At 38.2% G+C, this 17,287-nt stretch overlaps 2 long non-coding RNA genes across 2 annotated transcripts in view; one reads left to right on the forward strand and one right to left on the reverse strand.

The window, feature by feature from the left end:
* The window catches only part of LOC135278907 (uncharacterized), a 39,817-nt gene extending 22,899 nt beyond the window's left edge, over positions 1 to 16,918 (forward strand). The window contains exons 5-8 of the long non-coding RNA XR_010346291.1: positions 9,006 to 9,244; positions 11,803 to 11,950; positions 13,832 to 13,888; positions 16,602 to 16,918. This is a non-coding gene — a long non-coding RNA (uncharacterized LOC135278907). The remainder of the gene's footprint in view (positions 1 to 9,005; positions 9,245 to 11,802; positions 11,951 to 13,831; positions 13,889 to 16,601) is intronic.
* Positions 9,401 to 12,613, reverse strand: LOC135278910 (uncharacterized). Its single transcript, XR_010346294.1, has 3 exons — positions 12,314 to 12,613; positions 11,855 to 11,904; positions 9,401 to 11,522 (listed from the first exon to the last, which is right to left on the reverse strand). It is a non-coding gene; the product is annotated as an uncharacterized LOC135278910 (long non-coding RNA).
* Positions 16,919 to 17,287: the final 369 nt, after the last annotated feature.

The raw sequence follows: 17,287 nt of genomic DNA on the forward strand, positions 1-17,287 counted from the left end.
ATTTAAGGCAGTGCAGGATATCCTACAGGATATGGGCACATTGTGCTCCCAGGAGGAACATGAATGTACTTTATGGGTGTGAAGATAGGAGAGCTAATGCAAGAGGGTGCCAGGAGAGCTGGCAGGCAGACACAGGGACCTCCAGACACTCCCACTGAGGGATTTTCATCACTGTTCCACCCCACAGGGATGGACAACCTGGCATGGAATGCTGCAAGGATTTTAACCATTCCTTCAGGTGTGGGTGTAAGGGGCAGAGAACACCTTTCAGCTGTATAACATGATAGTGACTGAAGCATGGCAGGAGGTGGGGAAATGAGGGCAAGACAAAATTCGGTGATGGCTGTGCCAGGCAGGGGCAGGGAAACAAAGGGGGGCAGAGACAGAAATGAAGATCCAGAAGGGAGAGCCTTGAAAAGCAGCACTGAGAATGTGAGAGCAATCCAACAATCTGCTCAGTGTGGTAACTGTGTTGGGTTTTAGGTAAGGCTGAGAAATGAGGCTGTGCTGGTGCTGGGAGCTCAGCAGGGAGGGAGCTGAAATCTCAGTGAGGCCGGGCAGTGACCCTGGAGCTGCTTTGGGACAGCTGTGCTGACACAATTCCTGCACAAGGAGCTGCACACAGCGACCACTCAGGGCAGGAAATTATTCTAGGATGGAGAGTGATCTCTCCTTTTCCACATGTTGAAGAACTGCACCCATCCTCCCACCACACACCACCTTTAAATGTGTATTCCCATGGATGAGATGGTCACAGGCACTCAGGTGGTGACAGGCAGCAGTCAACATGAGATCTAAAAGGTAATGTATAAATTATACATTAAATAGTTATATGCATTATATATAAATGTAAATATGTGTAAAGTATTATCTAAAAGGTAATGAGGAATGTCCAGTGCTGAATCTCATACAAACATTCACCCACTAAGATGGAGAGCTAATGTTTATAGTCACTAATGGTGAAAGTAGGTTTTTTGGTCTAGAGAGACACTCATCTATTACATTTGTTTATTTAATATGGATGTTGTGAGGCAAGAAAGTATGTAAGACTTACAGCAGCAAGTTTAGCAATTATTTTTACAATGATCTGTGGATTTCAATCTATTTCCCATTCTGTAGTCAGCAGAACCCAATCATTTTTATCAGCACTTTAAGTGCTACAATACACCATCAAGACTGGAGAAAAATGGGGATATAAAAGTAATCTCTGCAACAGGTAGGGGTGTTTACATATAGATAGCATGTTTAGGTTGATGAATGCTTCTTCATGTAGTCAGATAGTTTTCTAAATACCTGATATCAAGAAAACACACAGAAGGTGCCAAGTTCCATTTCTGTTTCCTAGATAGAGCAAAATGAAGTGAATTTATAAATGCCACTGGTGTGCCACTCATTTGCTGACATTAAATTCTGAAAATTGTGAAGAAGGACAGCAAAAGAGAGGCTATTTCATTTTAATAGAGAAGTGACAGTTCTGTGAACTTTCTTTGTCATTTCTCATATGAGCTTGCCAAGCAGCATGAGTGAAAATGACACTTGGGAAAAGAGGCCAACATGATGAATTTAGTGACAATTTGTTGTGTTCTGTTTTTCCCAGACACCTTTCTTGGAAAAAAGGAACCTCTGAAAGTCAAAAAAATTTTGAATGCAAAATAGAATTAAGAAAAACCTTATTACAAATTAACTGTATTGGTTCACCCTGCCAAAAAACAAAACAAAATGGGGGTGGGGAGGGGGGGTTAGATTTCTTTGTTCTTTGCTTTCTTTGCACTTTTGCAATAACCTCAATTAAATAGGAAAATATATGTAGGCTATTCTTCTAAAAGAAAACCTATAAATATGCAGATATACATTAGCATGATACCAAACCCCAGACACCTGAATTTACCATTGCATTTTTGTATTTTTTTCTGATATAGTTTAATACTGTTCCAGGTAAGGGGGAAAAAAAAAAAGACAACACCAAATATAATGTAGAACATATAAAAGAGTATTTCAAGATTGTTTTCAAAGCATAGTGTTGAGAATTGGTGGTCAGATACCCCACTGTGTTTGATTCCCTGTAAGTGCCAGCCTGAGGCCTCTCCCCTGGCAGGGATGGGGCAGCAGGAGCACAGGAGGGAGCTCCCCCTTGGCCAGCACAGCACAGGGGAGGGTTCACAGCTCCATCCCTGCATGCCCAGGGGCCAGCCCGAGGGGCACAGGGGACAAAGAGTGAGTGCAGCAGCAGCTCTGCTCTGCTGGGCACCACAGAGCCCAGTGCTGACCCTCACACTGCCCTGGAATGAGAGCTCTCCCTCCAGCTGGGACTGTTCTCCTCATCCTGCTGCCACAACGGTACTAAAACCCAGGAGAAAAACTGGCACTTAAAAAAAAAAATTATTCAATTATTTTTTATTTAATGAATCCCTATAGGTTATTTTCTCAATTTCCAATAATGAATTAATAGAAGTATCCCTTTTAACTGATCGTGGCCTGCCAGTACAGACTACAGCTGAAAAATTGTATTAACAGCCTTCTCAAGCTAAGTCTTATTTTTCATAGCTCATTAACTTAGGTGTAGTCTGCTCCAGGCTGAAATTTTACAAGATTCCAGTTCTAAAGTGTTTTCTTTAAGAACTGATAACTAAAAATGTCTGGCAAGTTCAATGGTATATAAAAATAAATAAGTTGTTAGTGTTAGACACTTCTAATTTACAGGACTTGAAAATGTCAGATAAGGAAAAGGTGGCAGACAGTTATCACTGCTAATTACCTTCCAGCTCTGTTCTGGATATGTTTAATTGCAGTAGCTGGGAATGAAGTGCTGTTCTTCAATGTGCAAGAAATAGACTAGAATTAGTTTGTACACACTTCAATAAGAATGTCTGTCAAAGGTAAAGGGTACTCAGGGAATTCTCTCAGCAGCCTGGAAAATGTCCTTTCCCTGTGCTGTGTGAGGAAAGAAGGGAGAGGAATCTCTGGCAAGGTGGGTCATTCCTTTGCCAGCTCTTTGGAGGCAGCAGGGTGCCCACAGCTCCCCTCCCTGCCCCAAGGAGTGCCAGAGCCCTGCCCTGTCCTTCTCCTCCCTGGGCAGCGTGGCCAGGAAAAGTGTTTGACACCACTTTAATTATTGCCACATACTAAGTGTGACAATCTGCAGAGCTGGGAGGGGCATAGGCATGAAACAAAAGTATGCAAAATTCAACAGGTTTGTTTCTGCCACCTTACTTTGTTTTCTGTTTCTGAGGTACTGAAGGAGCTTGGCCTTATATTTACAGCCAAACATACTAATAGTTAATTTTTTTTTTTTACTCCCTTAAAATAAGAAAAAATTGGAATTTGTCTTCTTGGAGGGGCTGGGGAACTAACTGCCTCACTTAAAGAAAAAAGGACCTTTATTATTACCCAATATGGGTCATGTTTCCATCACCAGGTGCTTTGAAAAAAAGCTTTGAAAAAAATGTTGCCAGTGAATCCAAATCCAAGTCAATGCATTGTTTTATCAACATCAACTCTGCTTTGTAAAGGAAGTATCCATTTCACAGGAATTGAATTTATTGATTAAATAATGGGAGAAAGGATGTTCCAAAAAAATTGACATATTTCAAATGTTTTAGATTTTTTTGTTCTAGGTTTGTATTTTGGAACTTGGCTTTACTTTATACCATATATCATAAGACTGAAACTGCTTCAAAGAAAGAAAAATGGTTTCAATATGTATGAAGAATTTCTTTCCATATGTCATGAAGGAAAAAAAAATGTTTTGACAACTGTTTTCTCAGGAGACAAGATCTGTATGTTCTGAGGAGCAGTAACATGTCACCAGCTAAGCTGGTGAACAGCAGCAGTTTGAAATAGCCAGTGAGGATGGCTGGTCCAAAAGACATTTTTCTAAAAAAACCAAGCTGCAATGCCATTTTTCATTTAGCTGGTGACTGGCAGACAACATTTCTTTTGGATTTGAATAAACACTGTCTATATAATGATTTCTTAGCATTTTAGTGTCCATTCCTCTTTCTTGAGCCGTTCTGGGCTTTGTTATGTCCCTGCCTGTGATGTTTGGGAGGTGGTTTTCTTCCTTTCCATTTTTAAAGATGACCTTGCAGGTAAATCTGCTTTCAAAGGTCCCTTGGCTCCATTTAAAATCCAGACCTTTAAACATGGTCTTTAATAGTTGTAAAATGTTCTCATAAATTCCAAGCTATGTATTTTCTATATTGTTTCTTTATGGTTCATTTAGTGTGACATTATATAAAAATTTTAAAGAGGCATTTCCTTCTCAATCACTTTTGAGGGAAGTGTCTGGAAAAATCACTCTTAAAACTTTCTGTTTGAGCCATTAATTAGCACACTTCTTGTTAACTGCTGCTGTAGCTTTTGATTCACTGGCACCAGCACACTCCTGGTGTGATGGATGAGCTGTAAAGGCTTAGATAGATAGGCTGTTTGCATGTCATAGTAAAATGAGATATGGCATTCACTTTCAAAATGAACTTTATGGGATAATACTTTATAGAAGTGATGATGTCGTCCTGGATACTGCAGCTTTGTAAGTAAATACAAATAATGCTCCATGTGTTTTATTGGCCTTTGTCAGTGTAACCTTTAACAGAAAATTAAGACAAATTCAGAGCAGTATTTTAAGTTGAAAGGGGTATTAACATAATGGCATAAATAACAGCCCAAGAATTTATGTAGGCAGCTATGAATAAAGAAACAAAGGTTTCTTGAACATAAGAAAGAGTCTGCTGTGAGGAAAAATCAAAAAAGTCTCATGGAAATAGAAGGAGCTACTGGAAAACAGAACCCCTTGAGATGGAGATAAATTTAGTGGCTCTGGTTTTATTTGGACTCTTCCTCTATAAAATAAAGTTTTAATGTTGCCTATCAGTTGTCTATTTTGTATAACAAACTGCAGTGTTTTCACCTAAGGGGAATTAATGACCAAGACAAAAACCAAACAGAAAAATAAGAGGGGCATATGTGGAGTTAGCACAGCACTGGTCCCCATCCTCTTTCTTGCCCTTGAAACTGCTGAGGGATTAAAGGCAGTGAGGTGCTCAGGTGTCACTGTAGTGAAAGGGCCAGAACAATTCTTCCTCTGCAGAGAGGAAAAGCACCCAAGAACAGCAGAGGAACCACAGCTGGGTACTGCCCTTGGTTCTGCTGCCACCAGGAGCTCTCACACAGCACTAAAGGGTAGGGAAGGCTTGGACAACATCTGCTGTTTGTGCAGCATGGACGGAGCTGGGAAGCAGTGCTGGAATGAAATCCATCCTGGGGGTTCCGCAGCAGGGCAGGAGGCTGAGCGAGAGCCTGGCTCCCCTGTCCCTGCCAGCAGGGACCCCACCCCTGCCTGCACCACTGGCTCCTGCACTGCCTGCTCAGAGAGCAGCAGGGAGCACAAACTGCACTGCAGGCCTCAAGTGCCTGTGTCAGGGAATTGTCAGGGACATTGATGAATCACACTGACATTTAGACTGTGCTCAATGGGAGTTAAAAAGTGAAAAAGTAATTTCATTCTGTAGTAGATTTTCAAAATACCTGAAGGCAGATATTTCCCTGGGTCATGGCCCAGTCTTGTAACTTTCCTTCTGCAAACTCCTTCCCTTTTTGTTTCTTATATCTGGTGCTATTGTATGTGGCATAATAATAATAATGACATATTTAGGGTAAAGACAGCTGCCAATGACACTAATAGCACCAAGTCTCAGTTATGTACAAATTGAGCAGTATTTTCTTTTGGTCATTACAATAGAATTAATGAAAGGCAAAAATGAAAAATGCTTTTTAAAGGTGGATGAATCAAATAATAGCCAGGAAAAAAAAATCCAAACAGAAAATGTTGTCAATTTACCTTCTACAAAACTTGTCTGGGTTTTGGCAGTAAGCATTAAATGCAACTTTATTCTACTGCTGTGCATCATCTCAGGACAAAAATATTACACAATGCTTGTATTTAATATATTCTACTTATGTCAGTCAGTAAGTGATAGTATGTCCTATCTAATTAAATCCAGATTTCTGTGCATCTCTTCATTTACTTACTGTGCAAATAATGGAATCTAGCATTAAAGTATTAGAATCAGATAAAATTGCATTTCATATTAATGCAGTGTGTGGAAATGTATAATTTAAAATGTATCTTATGAAATGTAATCTCCTTTACATATTGCATAGAGCTCTGATATTGATCAAGCTATTTCTGGGAGTGTATGATGAGAGGAGAAAATGAGTGTGTTATCCTCCCTCTAGGGATAAGCTTGCTTCTTGCTGATCTCTCACACTGCTTCTTTGAATAAAACTAGTTCTGGTTTGATGGTTTCTTTTTTTTCTTGTTTAAGCAAGGTTAGTTTCAAAAAGGAATGTTGGAATGTAGCTGGTCTCTCTCCTGTAGATACTTTGCAGAGCAGTGGGTGAGCAGTCCAGGGCCTCTTCAGCTCTGTCCCTGCTCTGGTCACACTGGGATCAGTTCTAAGACAAACTTGGCTCTGTTTTCCCAGTTTCAGGGCAGCTCAGGCCGAGGGGAGCCAGCAGGGTGTGGCTGACAGAGGCACTGGCACCCAGAGCTGCCCTTGGCAGGGGCAGGGGCAGGCTCTGAAGGGCTGCAGCACACAGCAGTGACTGCAAGGAGTGCCAGCACACCTGGATCCACAGGTCAGCGTGCCTGACTTGGCTGCCAGCTGGAAAATCAGCCTGTTTAGAGACAGAACAGGCTCCCAGTTACCCTTCTGAACACTGCATCCTCCAGGCTGCACCGTGTGTCATTCACACCAGCTGGGCACAATTCCAGTGAGAATGAGGTCCTCAAATAATGTGCAGGATCTTCTCTTTTCCATACCAATGTCACCTATTTGTGACCAAGGATTTGCTTTTGAAATCATAGTTTTGGCTTCTATCAGAAACATTCAAATATTGTCATCCTGCACTACACACACATTTGTAACTGAAAATCTTTAAAATCATCCTCTCTCGTGCCTTATGAAAATATGTTTAATAAATCCTGTAAAAATCTATCTATGCACTCTTGAGACAGGTGCTATTAAAATTAAGAAGGACTTTCAAATTTAGGAGACACTTTAGGATTAGAGCCTTATATTTTAATATCCAACATCAATGCTTCAAAGAAATTTATTCAAACTTGTACACCAGCAATATGGAAGGTGGCAGGTGTCTTCCTGCATTGTTATCTGCTGGCTGGGGACCAAAAAGCAAAAATAAGTGATGCAGAAATCTGAAATTAAAAATGAACTCATAAAAACAGGACATTAATATTTCCTATATCTCTGGAACACTAACTGTTACAGCTAATTTTTTTAGCTTTTTTATTAACGAGGCACTTAAAAATTTTCAAACTAATAAAATTATCTGAGAAAAAAACAAAATTGCAACTATTTTTACTCAGTGTTGTTTACCCTTGGAGAAGCAAAATTGTCTGCCAAATGTGGAATGATTCCTTTCTTTAAATTCTGACTGGCAGGAAAAAAAATCTGGTCTCTGCAAAAATTACCTAATTTTGTAGCTGTCTCAAGGATATGTCTCCTTTTATCAGATGATGCCCTTTCTTCCTTGAGTGGAAAACTCACTGTGCTCCATAAACAGTCACTTTGTATTACGTAGATTATTTCCCAAGAAAAGTAAAGGAGTGGGCTTTTGACAATGATGGAAACAATGAGGCATGAAGAATTCAGAGAAGATCAAAGGTGCTCATTAGTTTAGATGGTAGGAAATAGAGCCATTAACAATAACACAGTATCTTTCTTGTTACTCTTTCATACAGTATGAAATCCCATAATTGTTGCATCAGAAAATGCCTCATTTACTTTTCATGAATCAAATATTTAAAAGAAATTCTTATGCTTCATATCACATGTAGTAGACAGACCCCCTCATTCATTGTGTTACTTTGATGTATTTTTTTATTACTTGAAAGGCTAATTCAGATTGCAGAGGTTTTATGAATATTTTATAGACTCGGTGTTGTGAATGATCAGAAATATCTCTCTCTGATATGCTCTGGGCTTACAATTCAGCAGTGCTCAAATTAAACCCAGCAGAGGAATATATTGTGGAAGCAAAAACCCACTTGAATCATCTTCCGTATTCCTGCATTTCTGCTCAGAGCATTCTTATGACAGCTACAGGTGCCTCCCATATGTCTAGAGCTGAGCACATCAGTGGTGCAAAGTAATTTCTTATTCCTGTCTCTTTGCTGAGACACAACTAAGAGAATCTAATTTAGGCAATTTCATGTTTTAACCACTGACTTAGTTCAACCTAAAACTATTTTTGATCTTATTTATTTTCTTGCTTTAAATTATAAAGGTTGCAAATCTCCTAGTGCATGGTTTAGCAGTTCTAATATTACTCTTTCCCTGCTCCATTTGAGGTTGAAGTATAACAATAATACAACCGGTTTAATTAAATTTTTACTGCTTCTTTATGTCTTCTATGATTACCAGATTGGTGCTGTATTTAGATACTGAATTATTTTTATTTAGTAGCTCATAAATAGTTTTTAAATTCTCCCCACTATGAGCTTTCTGTCTGTATCCTGCAAAAGAAAAAGGGATCTGTGTATTTAAATTTTTGTGATGGAATATTCTGGGCAAAGCAGTGGATACATTAGCAAAGGTCAGATAAAAAACACCATAAACATATATCTTCAGCATCCACAGAAAGCAAGAAATCCTACTGAAAAAACCTGCCAGAACACCTATAATGGATACAGTCACTTTCTTTAATAGTGATAAAAAACTCATCAACCACTTCTGCTTGATACAAGGTCTGTGTCCCCTGCATTGCTCAGAAGGTTTGCTGTGAACCCCTTCAGGTGGAAAGTCTCAACTCTCCTGTAAGAGGCTTGAAAAACCAGCCATTCATCCTGTGCCTCAGCCAGCTGTTCCCCTGCTCACAGCAATTCTGTGTGTGACATCCAACCACTGTGTCAGGATAAATGCTTTTCATCTCTTTTTGTGCTGATTTGAACTACAAACTCACCAATGTTGCTTTTTTCCCCACAGCAGTGAATTCCCACAATTGAACATAAGCAGAGAAGTTGGTGTCCCTGCTTTCAGAAGTCATTGGGTTTTCTCCATGATGAGCAGACTGGAGGTTAGCACTACTCTGAATTAATGGGGAACATCCACAGTAGAGGGATGTGGGAGGGCTTGTGCAGCTCCTCTCCCTCCTGTTCTGCTGTTCCAGAGCCTGCAAACAGCTGCCAATGTGGTTAATCATTAAAAGCAGTGAAATAGCACTGGTGAGTGTATGCAAAATATGGGTGCACTGGGAGAGGGTGGGAGGGTGGGAGAGAAAAAAAGAGATTTTAATGACCTCTGTCTACTCCCAAAGTAAAGTCATACTCAGTGTTATTCAGCAGCATGAAGATATGTTTTAACAATAACCTTTAAAATAATGGTAAGAAGTATAAATTAAATATACTTGCCTGTACTCCAGAGTTTGAAAAGAAAATCAGCTTCTGCTTCATTTGGTAGGAAGCCTTCACTTGCTCCAGAGAACAGGGTGCAAAGCCACAGTTTTGCATTGTTAAACAGATTTGGTATTCCAGCTAGGTACTGAATTTCCTTTAAATAAATATTAATACTTGGAAAAACTCTGAACCGTGTAAAACCCACCGTTTCAAATTCCTTTCCAGCACTTTAGCTTATGCAAGAGTGACATAAAAAGTAACTTCTGAAGCCCATAGAGGCAAGAAGGTTTAACTTCTGTTTTCATTTTTCCTAAAAATATATTAAAGCCATGCTCAAGTAATCATTTTTAATGAAAAAATGTGGCTCTGTGAGGTAAACTCTGATCATAAGCCTGATCTTTTGAAAGAAGTGCATCTCAAGACTATCCTGAGTAATTGCTGTATGTTTTCAAGACATCATTAAGATGATCATTATTAAGATGAGCAGCTTTTAGTGCTGTGACACTGCTGATTTGTAAATGTATGCAACTGTTACATTTTTTGTCATGCTATTTTTCAATAGCTCCTTCTCATTTTGCCTCAGAATGTGGGGCAAGTTTCTATTTTCAGTGGGGTTTATTATCTCCCTTCCTTACAATTCCATTAGCTAATGGAAAGAAATGGTGATGGGCTTGTGTATCATGACTGAGATATGCATACCACAGGCTTTTCTGTGAAGAGTTTTCAATCATTTAACACATATAAAGATCATGCTGAAAGGTGAGATTCCAATACACAAGCCAGCTATGAAATAGCAGACATTGTGGTAGTTTTTATTCTCAAACTATTGGCTCAGATACTGAGGGGACAGGGAGGGAAGGGACATTTGCTGCACAATAAAGAATCTCCTGACAGCCTAAGGGAAGAGATATTTTTCTGGTTCTGTGATCCAGACCACTCAAGGGCAAGACCAGACCAAGGCAGATGGATCAGGCAGATGCAGAGCAAGCCCAGACACAAAAACCTCAAATAAATCTTGCAGTCTATGTCCCAAGCTCTTTAGTATGATGCTTATGGCATCATTACTATGTAAGTTTTATAAAGGAAAGCACAAGAAGCAAAGCAATTTTCCTATCTTTTTACTGAATTCTGCATTATATTTTCTTTCATAAAAAGTGGGCTAAATCTATTAACTGCAGCCTTACAATCTGCAGGCCATTTTCTGCCTGCAAGCTGTGGTCAGTTTATAAAGTACGGAGGGCAAAAGTCAGCCAGAGCAGGATATAAAATCTCCTATAAGATGCCAACCTCAGGCTGGCACCTCAGGTGCTCTCTTTGTGGGCAGCAGCACCTCCACACTCAGTGGCAGGGCTGAGAAAGTAGTTGAAATGAAGTCATCTCTTTAGAGAACAGTAATGTCATCCCTAAAACTTTTCTTCAGTCACTTTTCTCAAGTTCCACTTCACTGATTTCAGGGCACTCAAAATTTACTTACAGAACATCAGAATTTAAATAAGAGACTCAAACTGTGTCACATTTTAAATGATTTCTTGTTCTTCAAGAACCGGCAACTGGATATTCCACATCCCTTTATCTGTCTTAAGAAGAGCTGAGAGACTTGGAAGCAATTTTCCCACTCTATCAAAATTCTACAGGGGACATGAGAAAAGTCAGAAGGAAAGCTCTGGTTTCCCTGATTTTAACCAGAGAGCTCTCCAAAAAGCATATTGAATATCATTACACCCAAACAGAGAAACATCATACCATCACCTTTTAAATCTGTGATGGATGGCATTATATGGCAATAACAGAGCAATACAATGGCAGCCTTGTCTTTTTCGGGTTTCGTGTAAATCGAATCCCCCAAAGGAAGGCAAATTTAAAAATAAAAACAAAGAAAGCTGAACTTTAAATGCTACTATAGTGTAAGTGTGCCAGTTAGAGTCCTCCCGAGGAGTTCCTTTTTATTTGATAGCACATGCAAGCTCAAAATACAAATTGAGATAACCATATAATTTTCCCAGGGTGGTCTCTTTGCTTTGGTGAGTCTCAGGCTTCTAATTATCCAGATCAGGTGTCAGACCAGAGAGATAATGTTGGAGCCCACATGGTCCTGGCTTCATTTCCCCTGGAACCAGTATGCAGGGATCAGAAGGAAAGATCTTAATAGTTTGCACCAGATTTTCATTAAGGGGAGGTGTTAGAACTGAGCCATGGATATTTTATAACTATGCTGGGAAGGCCTTAATGTCTCTACATGGAAAGCACAACGTGGAGGCATGATGAGCTTTAGGAGTGCCATGGAGATGTTTCCGTCCTAAACAATGACAATTCTTTTCAGAAGAAATTATAAATTAAATCAGTTGTTATGTTCTAGGTGTCTTTGTTGTTTTGTGATCTTCAAACAGGTGGAAGCACAACTACATGATGTTTATTAATGGCTTAGCAGGAAGGTGTTACCTGTATGCAAGATGAAGTGTGCCTGGGAGAGGAGGAACTTTCCTGTGAGTCTGCAAGAAAAGATGCGGATGAGCTGTGGGTTAGAGAAAGTCTAGAGTAAGTGATGGTATTAAAAATAAATAAATGTTTAACTCATAAACCATGAGAAAAAGAATGAACAGCATTACTGAGCAGTTTAGAAGGGAAAGAAAAATGAATCCAACTCCTTGGATCAAGGCAGTTAGAAATGGTTTACAGTTTTAATAATCAAGACTGGAAATCACAATAAAATTTTTAAAAAACCCTGGGCACTGTGACCTTTATCATTCTCCCTACTTACAGTCATGGAAGATATTTGTGCCTATTGTGCATTTATCAACACTCAATTTTCTGTAAGATATAAATATTGATAACTAAAATGCTGATGTTAAACCATAAAAAAAACCACAGTTAAGTGAAAAATATTCCTCAAGTTCTCACCTCAGAAAACAAGCATTCCATAGAGATGGCTGCAGCCCTGTCATGGTACTACTGGTGTGGAATTTCTCAGTGTGGTGAAAAGGGACATGTGGATTTTGCAGTTTCCCTGAGGGTGTGTTAAACTTCACAGACACCTCTCCAGAGAATCCAGTGACTCAGATCTTTGTTCCCTGTACCAAGGAAATCGAATGCAGTACATTTAGAAATTGACCTCTTCACATGGCAGGTTCGGTACTGAACAGAAAAACAACTGTGTGCTTGTCTGAAAGTAATCTAAAGTAACCAAAACCTCACAAATCTCTGTGTTAGTACTCAAAGCTTGAAATGCTCGTGTCTAGGTGTAAAACACCCAAAGCCTTGGACTTGTACAGAGTAATCGCTGAGTCCCACGTAGTACTCATTAATTTCTTGGCCATGAACAGTAACACCTGTCAGTTGTGCATTATCACAGTGCTGGAGGCCAAAAGCTCTGTTGTTGCTTTCTTTTGAGGCAATAAATGAAGTGATGCCATTCACATTTTATAGATAAGGATGTTAGCTACAGAGAGTTGAAGTGTCTTGCCTTAGGTCACGGAGGTATTACTTAGTCTGAGTTGGTTATCACTTATTTTAGTCACATAAAAGAATTTAGATCTCAGTTAATATTTATCATTAAATATGTCATTGAGTAAAGAATAAAGAGTCAGCATCACTGTCATCATTCAACAGAAAATCATCTTGTGAGGGTGAGTCATGACAAAGTGGAATTCTGCAACAACACAATGTTTTAACAAGAGCAAGGCTAGAGGCTAAATATTAGAGTTACTGAAAGCATATAATAAATACAAGATTACTGAAAACTCATCTAGTTTGGAAAAGAAGTGGATATGGTGTGAATCACATAACAGGTTTCATATTCTCACAGCTTAGGAAAACAGTTCTGATTTTGGCTTCATGTTTTAACCTTGTGAAACTCCCACTTGCATTTTGAATGGAAAACCAGCCTTACTTTAAATTTTTTGAGGCTTTTAAATTCCCAGACTCAAATAAAATCACAGGACAGCTAAAGCAACAACACCAAAGATCACAGAAAAAATTTACAGGAGACTCCATGTGCCCAAAGACAGTTGAATTTAGCAAATTGCTATGGAATATACAAACTTGAGTTTTTAGTCATAATTTGTTCTATTACATCAAGCAGGCTTGCTCACCCAAGCTGGGCTGCAAATTGACCCAGCACAATTACTTATTGCTTTATTCAGGATTTTTTTGTCATTTGCAAATTTTACTAACAATGATTTTATATCACTTTTCAGATACTTGCTACTTATGTCTCAAGAAGATTAATTACTCTGAATCAAGAATATTTCTGTGAAAGACTTGTTATAAAATCTGCTAGTGGAGATCTCTAATTGAAGATAATTTTTAATCTAATAGTAGATCATAACCCACGTATATTGAGATTATATTAAGTTTTATAGACTTGTTTGAAAAACATTGTTTTCTGTGTCATTAATTTCAAATATTTTTAAATTTTAGATGGTTTGGTCACGCAAAATGGGTGTTTGCTTTGAACTTTATTCTTCTAACTAATGGGTAAGTTTGCAACTTGATGATCAGATGTGCAGAAATAACTCACATTTTTATTATCCCATAAAATTGTAATATGAATGGCAATAAACAACCTAACTAGAAAGACTATTGTTAATTTTAAATTGATTGGTGTCCTTTTAAGGAGTATGGTTTTAGTGTCCTCTTTAATTTTTACAGTTTATGGTGGATTTTGGTAGTAGAGGTTAATTCCTCTGATAAATAAAAAATAGTATGTGCAATAGAATGTATTTACAAAGATTAATTTTATGGCACAAATGATTAATCTCCTAAACTTTAAGATGATAAATATCCAAATAAACTGCAATGAGATACAGACTTTCAGAAACTCCATCAACCATTTAACTATTCATTTTGATTCAGTGCAAGAATTCTGATTTGAGTCAAGAAGTTCTGGTGTGACACCCTGAGTTTTTATCTTCCATCCCTTTCATTGTGCAGATGCATTCAATGCTTCTGAAAATCAGCCTCATAACTCTAAAGAGCACTGAGGGATTCTTGTGGCTTTCATTTGTTTATTTGGTTTTGGTTTTGTTTTGTTTTCCTGTCCATTCTCTCCAGGAAGAAAATTAATTTTGTTAAACCAGTTAATTTAGAAATGGGCTGGGAAGCTACTGAACTGACAGTTATAGTGTATTGTTACATTTTCTTTATTTGAATAACAAACCATTTTTAATTCTTGGTGATGAATAAATGGTCATAGAATATTATTCTAAGCCAATGTCACAACTCAGAGAAAACTACAGAGCTTCCTGAGTACTGACTGACTGAAAATCCCAGTCTATTATCTTCGTGAATTCAGGCTAGTAGTGATTTTTCACTGAATTTTTGATAGGTCAAGCACAGTTCAGGTGTGGAATGGTTTTTATTCACCACTTTATCCCACAGTGTGACATTGTTCAGCTGGTTTTAAGCTAAAAAAAAATAAAATTCTCAATATACCAGAAAAAAATATCTTAAAGTATTCAGAAAATACTTCAGATTATTAATTGTAGCATTTTTTAGATACAGTGAGAGAGCTTGGCCACGGTGAGATGTATTTAGCCTAAGGCTGAACAAGTATTAAGAAGACATGGTGGCTTTACACCAATTGTGTCTTTTATGAGTTCAGGGCTTTAGAAAAGGACAATTTGGCTTCCTCACAACAGGTGTTGTGTAAAAGCAGGTTCAGAGCTGCTCAAATCACATCTGTGGCATTTGAGAAGCTGCACAAGCCAGAGACCAGTAGTGGCACTTGGCTGCTTCCTGCATACCACGGGGTGATTTCTAAAGGAATCTTAGAGGTCATTGGTTTCCAAAAGCTGAACAAAGATGATGGCAAACAGGGGCAGGTGAAGGCAGGTTTTCAACCCATCAGTTTCAACAAAGTCTAATTTTATTACATAAATATATATCTGCTTTAACTAATGACGTGATATAGCACTATTTATTACCCAGACAAATACAAATTGGAAAGTACCACATTCATGATTTCTCTCTGCTGCTTTTTATTAGTAAAAAAGTAAATAAATGAACCCCAAAGAGTCATAGAAGGAAACTTCTGTGCAAGTGACTTGCATTGGTTCATAAAAAAAAATCTCAATGATAATAAAAGCAAGGTACTGTCAAAAATGTCTACCAGCTTTTTGTTTCATTGCCATCTCACTTTTCCAAAAGAACATCCCAAAAAAATTCATTCTAACCAGGGTGCAATGCATGGTGTCATTCACTAGAATGACACAGAGAGGATCATGCTCTTTTATAAGCCAGGCAGCTTACCAAGGACACAGGGATGCACACTGAATCCAGCAAGCTCTTTTTTTGGGGGTGTTTCTGTTGGTTTTATCAAGCAAATGAGAAGAAAGATTAAAAATTCTTTTTTATAATGCTCTAGCTGTGCAGATTCCATACAAGAAAAAGCTCACATTCTTTAATATTTAAAAACTTCTTATAATGCCTTTGCTGTAGCAGACACAAAGATCTCTGTACAGTGAAGGAATTTAGTGCATTCTCTTTTTGCCAGTGGTACATTGCCTGTGGGAGGACCAGGAGGAGGTAATCTGTGTTCAGTCACTCCTTTAACCTAAAAATAATTGAAAATGAAATTAGAAAATACTTTTTCAGCTTCTGCAATGATATGAAGGGGTAGAAAAAGTATACATGGTTTTGTAAATCCTCAACTATTTTGGCGAGCAGGAGTCACAAGTAAACTAGCACATTATTTAAAAAGGTGTTCCTGTAAAAGAGGGACAGCAAGGGAGCAAAATAAAATTGAGTGTAACAATGGGATGGAAGAAGCAGCTTACTGGAACCAATAAATAGTCCATGTAGGATAAATTTAAATGTAGTATATTAATATGAAACATTTTATAACACCATATCTGAATTTCACTTTATTTTTCCTTTAATCCTTTCTTTTAATTTTTTTTTCTTTTTTTTTTCTTTTTTGGTACAGCCTCACTGAAAGGGAATAAAACCCCAAAGTAAATAGTTGAATTATTTCTAAGAAAATAACTTCTTATTAAGACTCAGGTTTCTACCTAAATTATTTCTTCTTCCCCTCTTACTCTAAGTTAGGAGAAAATTTGCTACTTGAGCTTCAATTACAGGCCCCTGCTTAAGAAAGATCTGTATAATTTTTATACTTGCTGAGACAGAACAATATTGCCTTAGTCTCTAAAATGTCTCTGAGCTCAGTTAATTAATTAATATTTTCCAGAATGGTATTGTCAGCGGTGAATAGGGATTCCCAGTGCTGATTTGAAAAGAGACACACCAGGCACTTGGACACTCAGAGAAAGTTACCAGTGCTCAGCAAGGCCCATGGAATCAGAATATTTGCAATAACTGGTGAGATTCATCTTAGATCAGAAGAGTTCCTTCTCCTTCTCACTCACAGCTTCCTGCAAGTGAACCTCAAATTTCAGTCTACAGCAACTCCAAGCTCCTATCTGCTCCTCAGTGACCTTTTATATGATTTAACAGGATGGAATATAAAGAGGTTTTCCCTAAGGATCAGCATAAATTTCCTTCTGCTTGCTTTCATCCTGTTACTTATGCTTAGGTTATCCTAAACATTTCCAGGTTACCTATTGATGACAACACCCCCAGTGAGACTTCTGGCTGGAGTTCACTCAATTTCAGCCATGGTGCAATCAGGGAGGACAATGTGTGTTCTTCAACCCCCACAGCAAGAAGCCAATCTTTACCAAGAAAAATGTGTCAGGAACAATAAAGATTAAAAAAACCAACAAACCAACCAACCATCCAACAAATAAACAAACAAATCCACCACCACCCCCAATAAATCACTTGCAGAATACTTGAGCCTGGAAAAGAAAATTATTGGAGCAGACACGCATTCTTCCAAGTTTTTATGGGGACAATAAACCAAGAACTGGGTAA

The sequence above is a fragment of the Passer domesticus genome, chromosome 11 (assembly GCF_036417665.1).
Source record: "Passer domesticus isolate bPasDom1 chromosome 11, bPasDom1.hap1, whole genome shotgun sequence".
Classification (NCBI taxonomy): Eukaryota; Metazoa; Chordata; class Aves; order Passeriformes; family Passeridae; genus Passer; species Passer domesticus.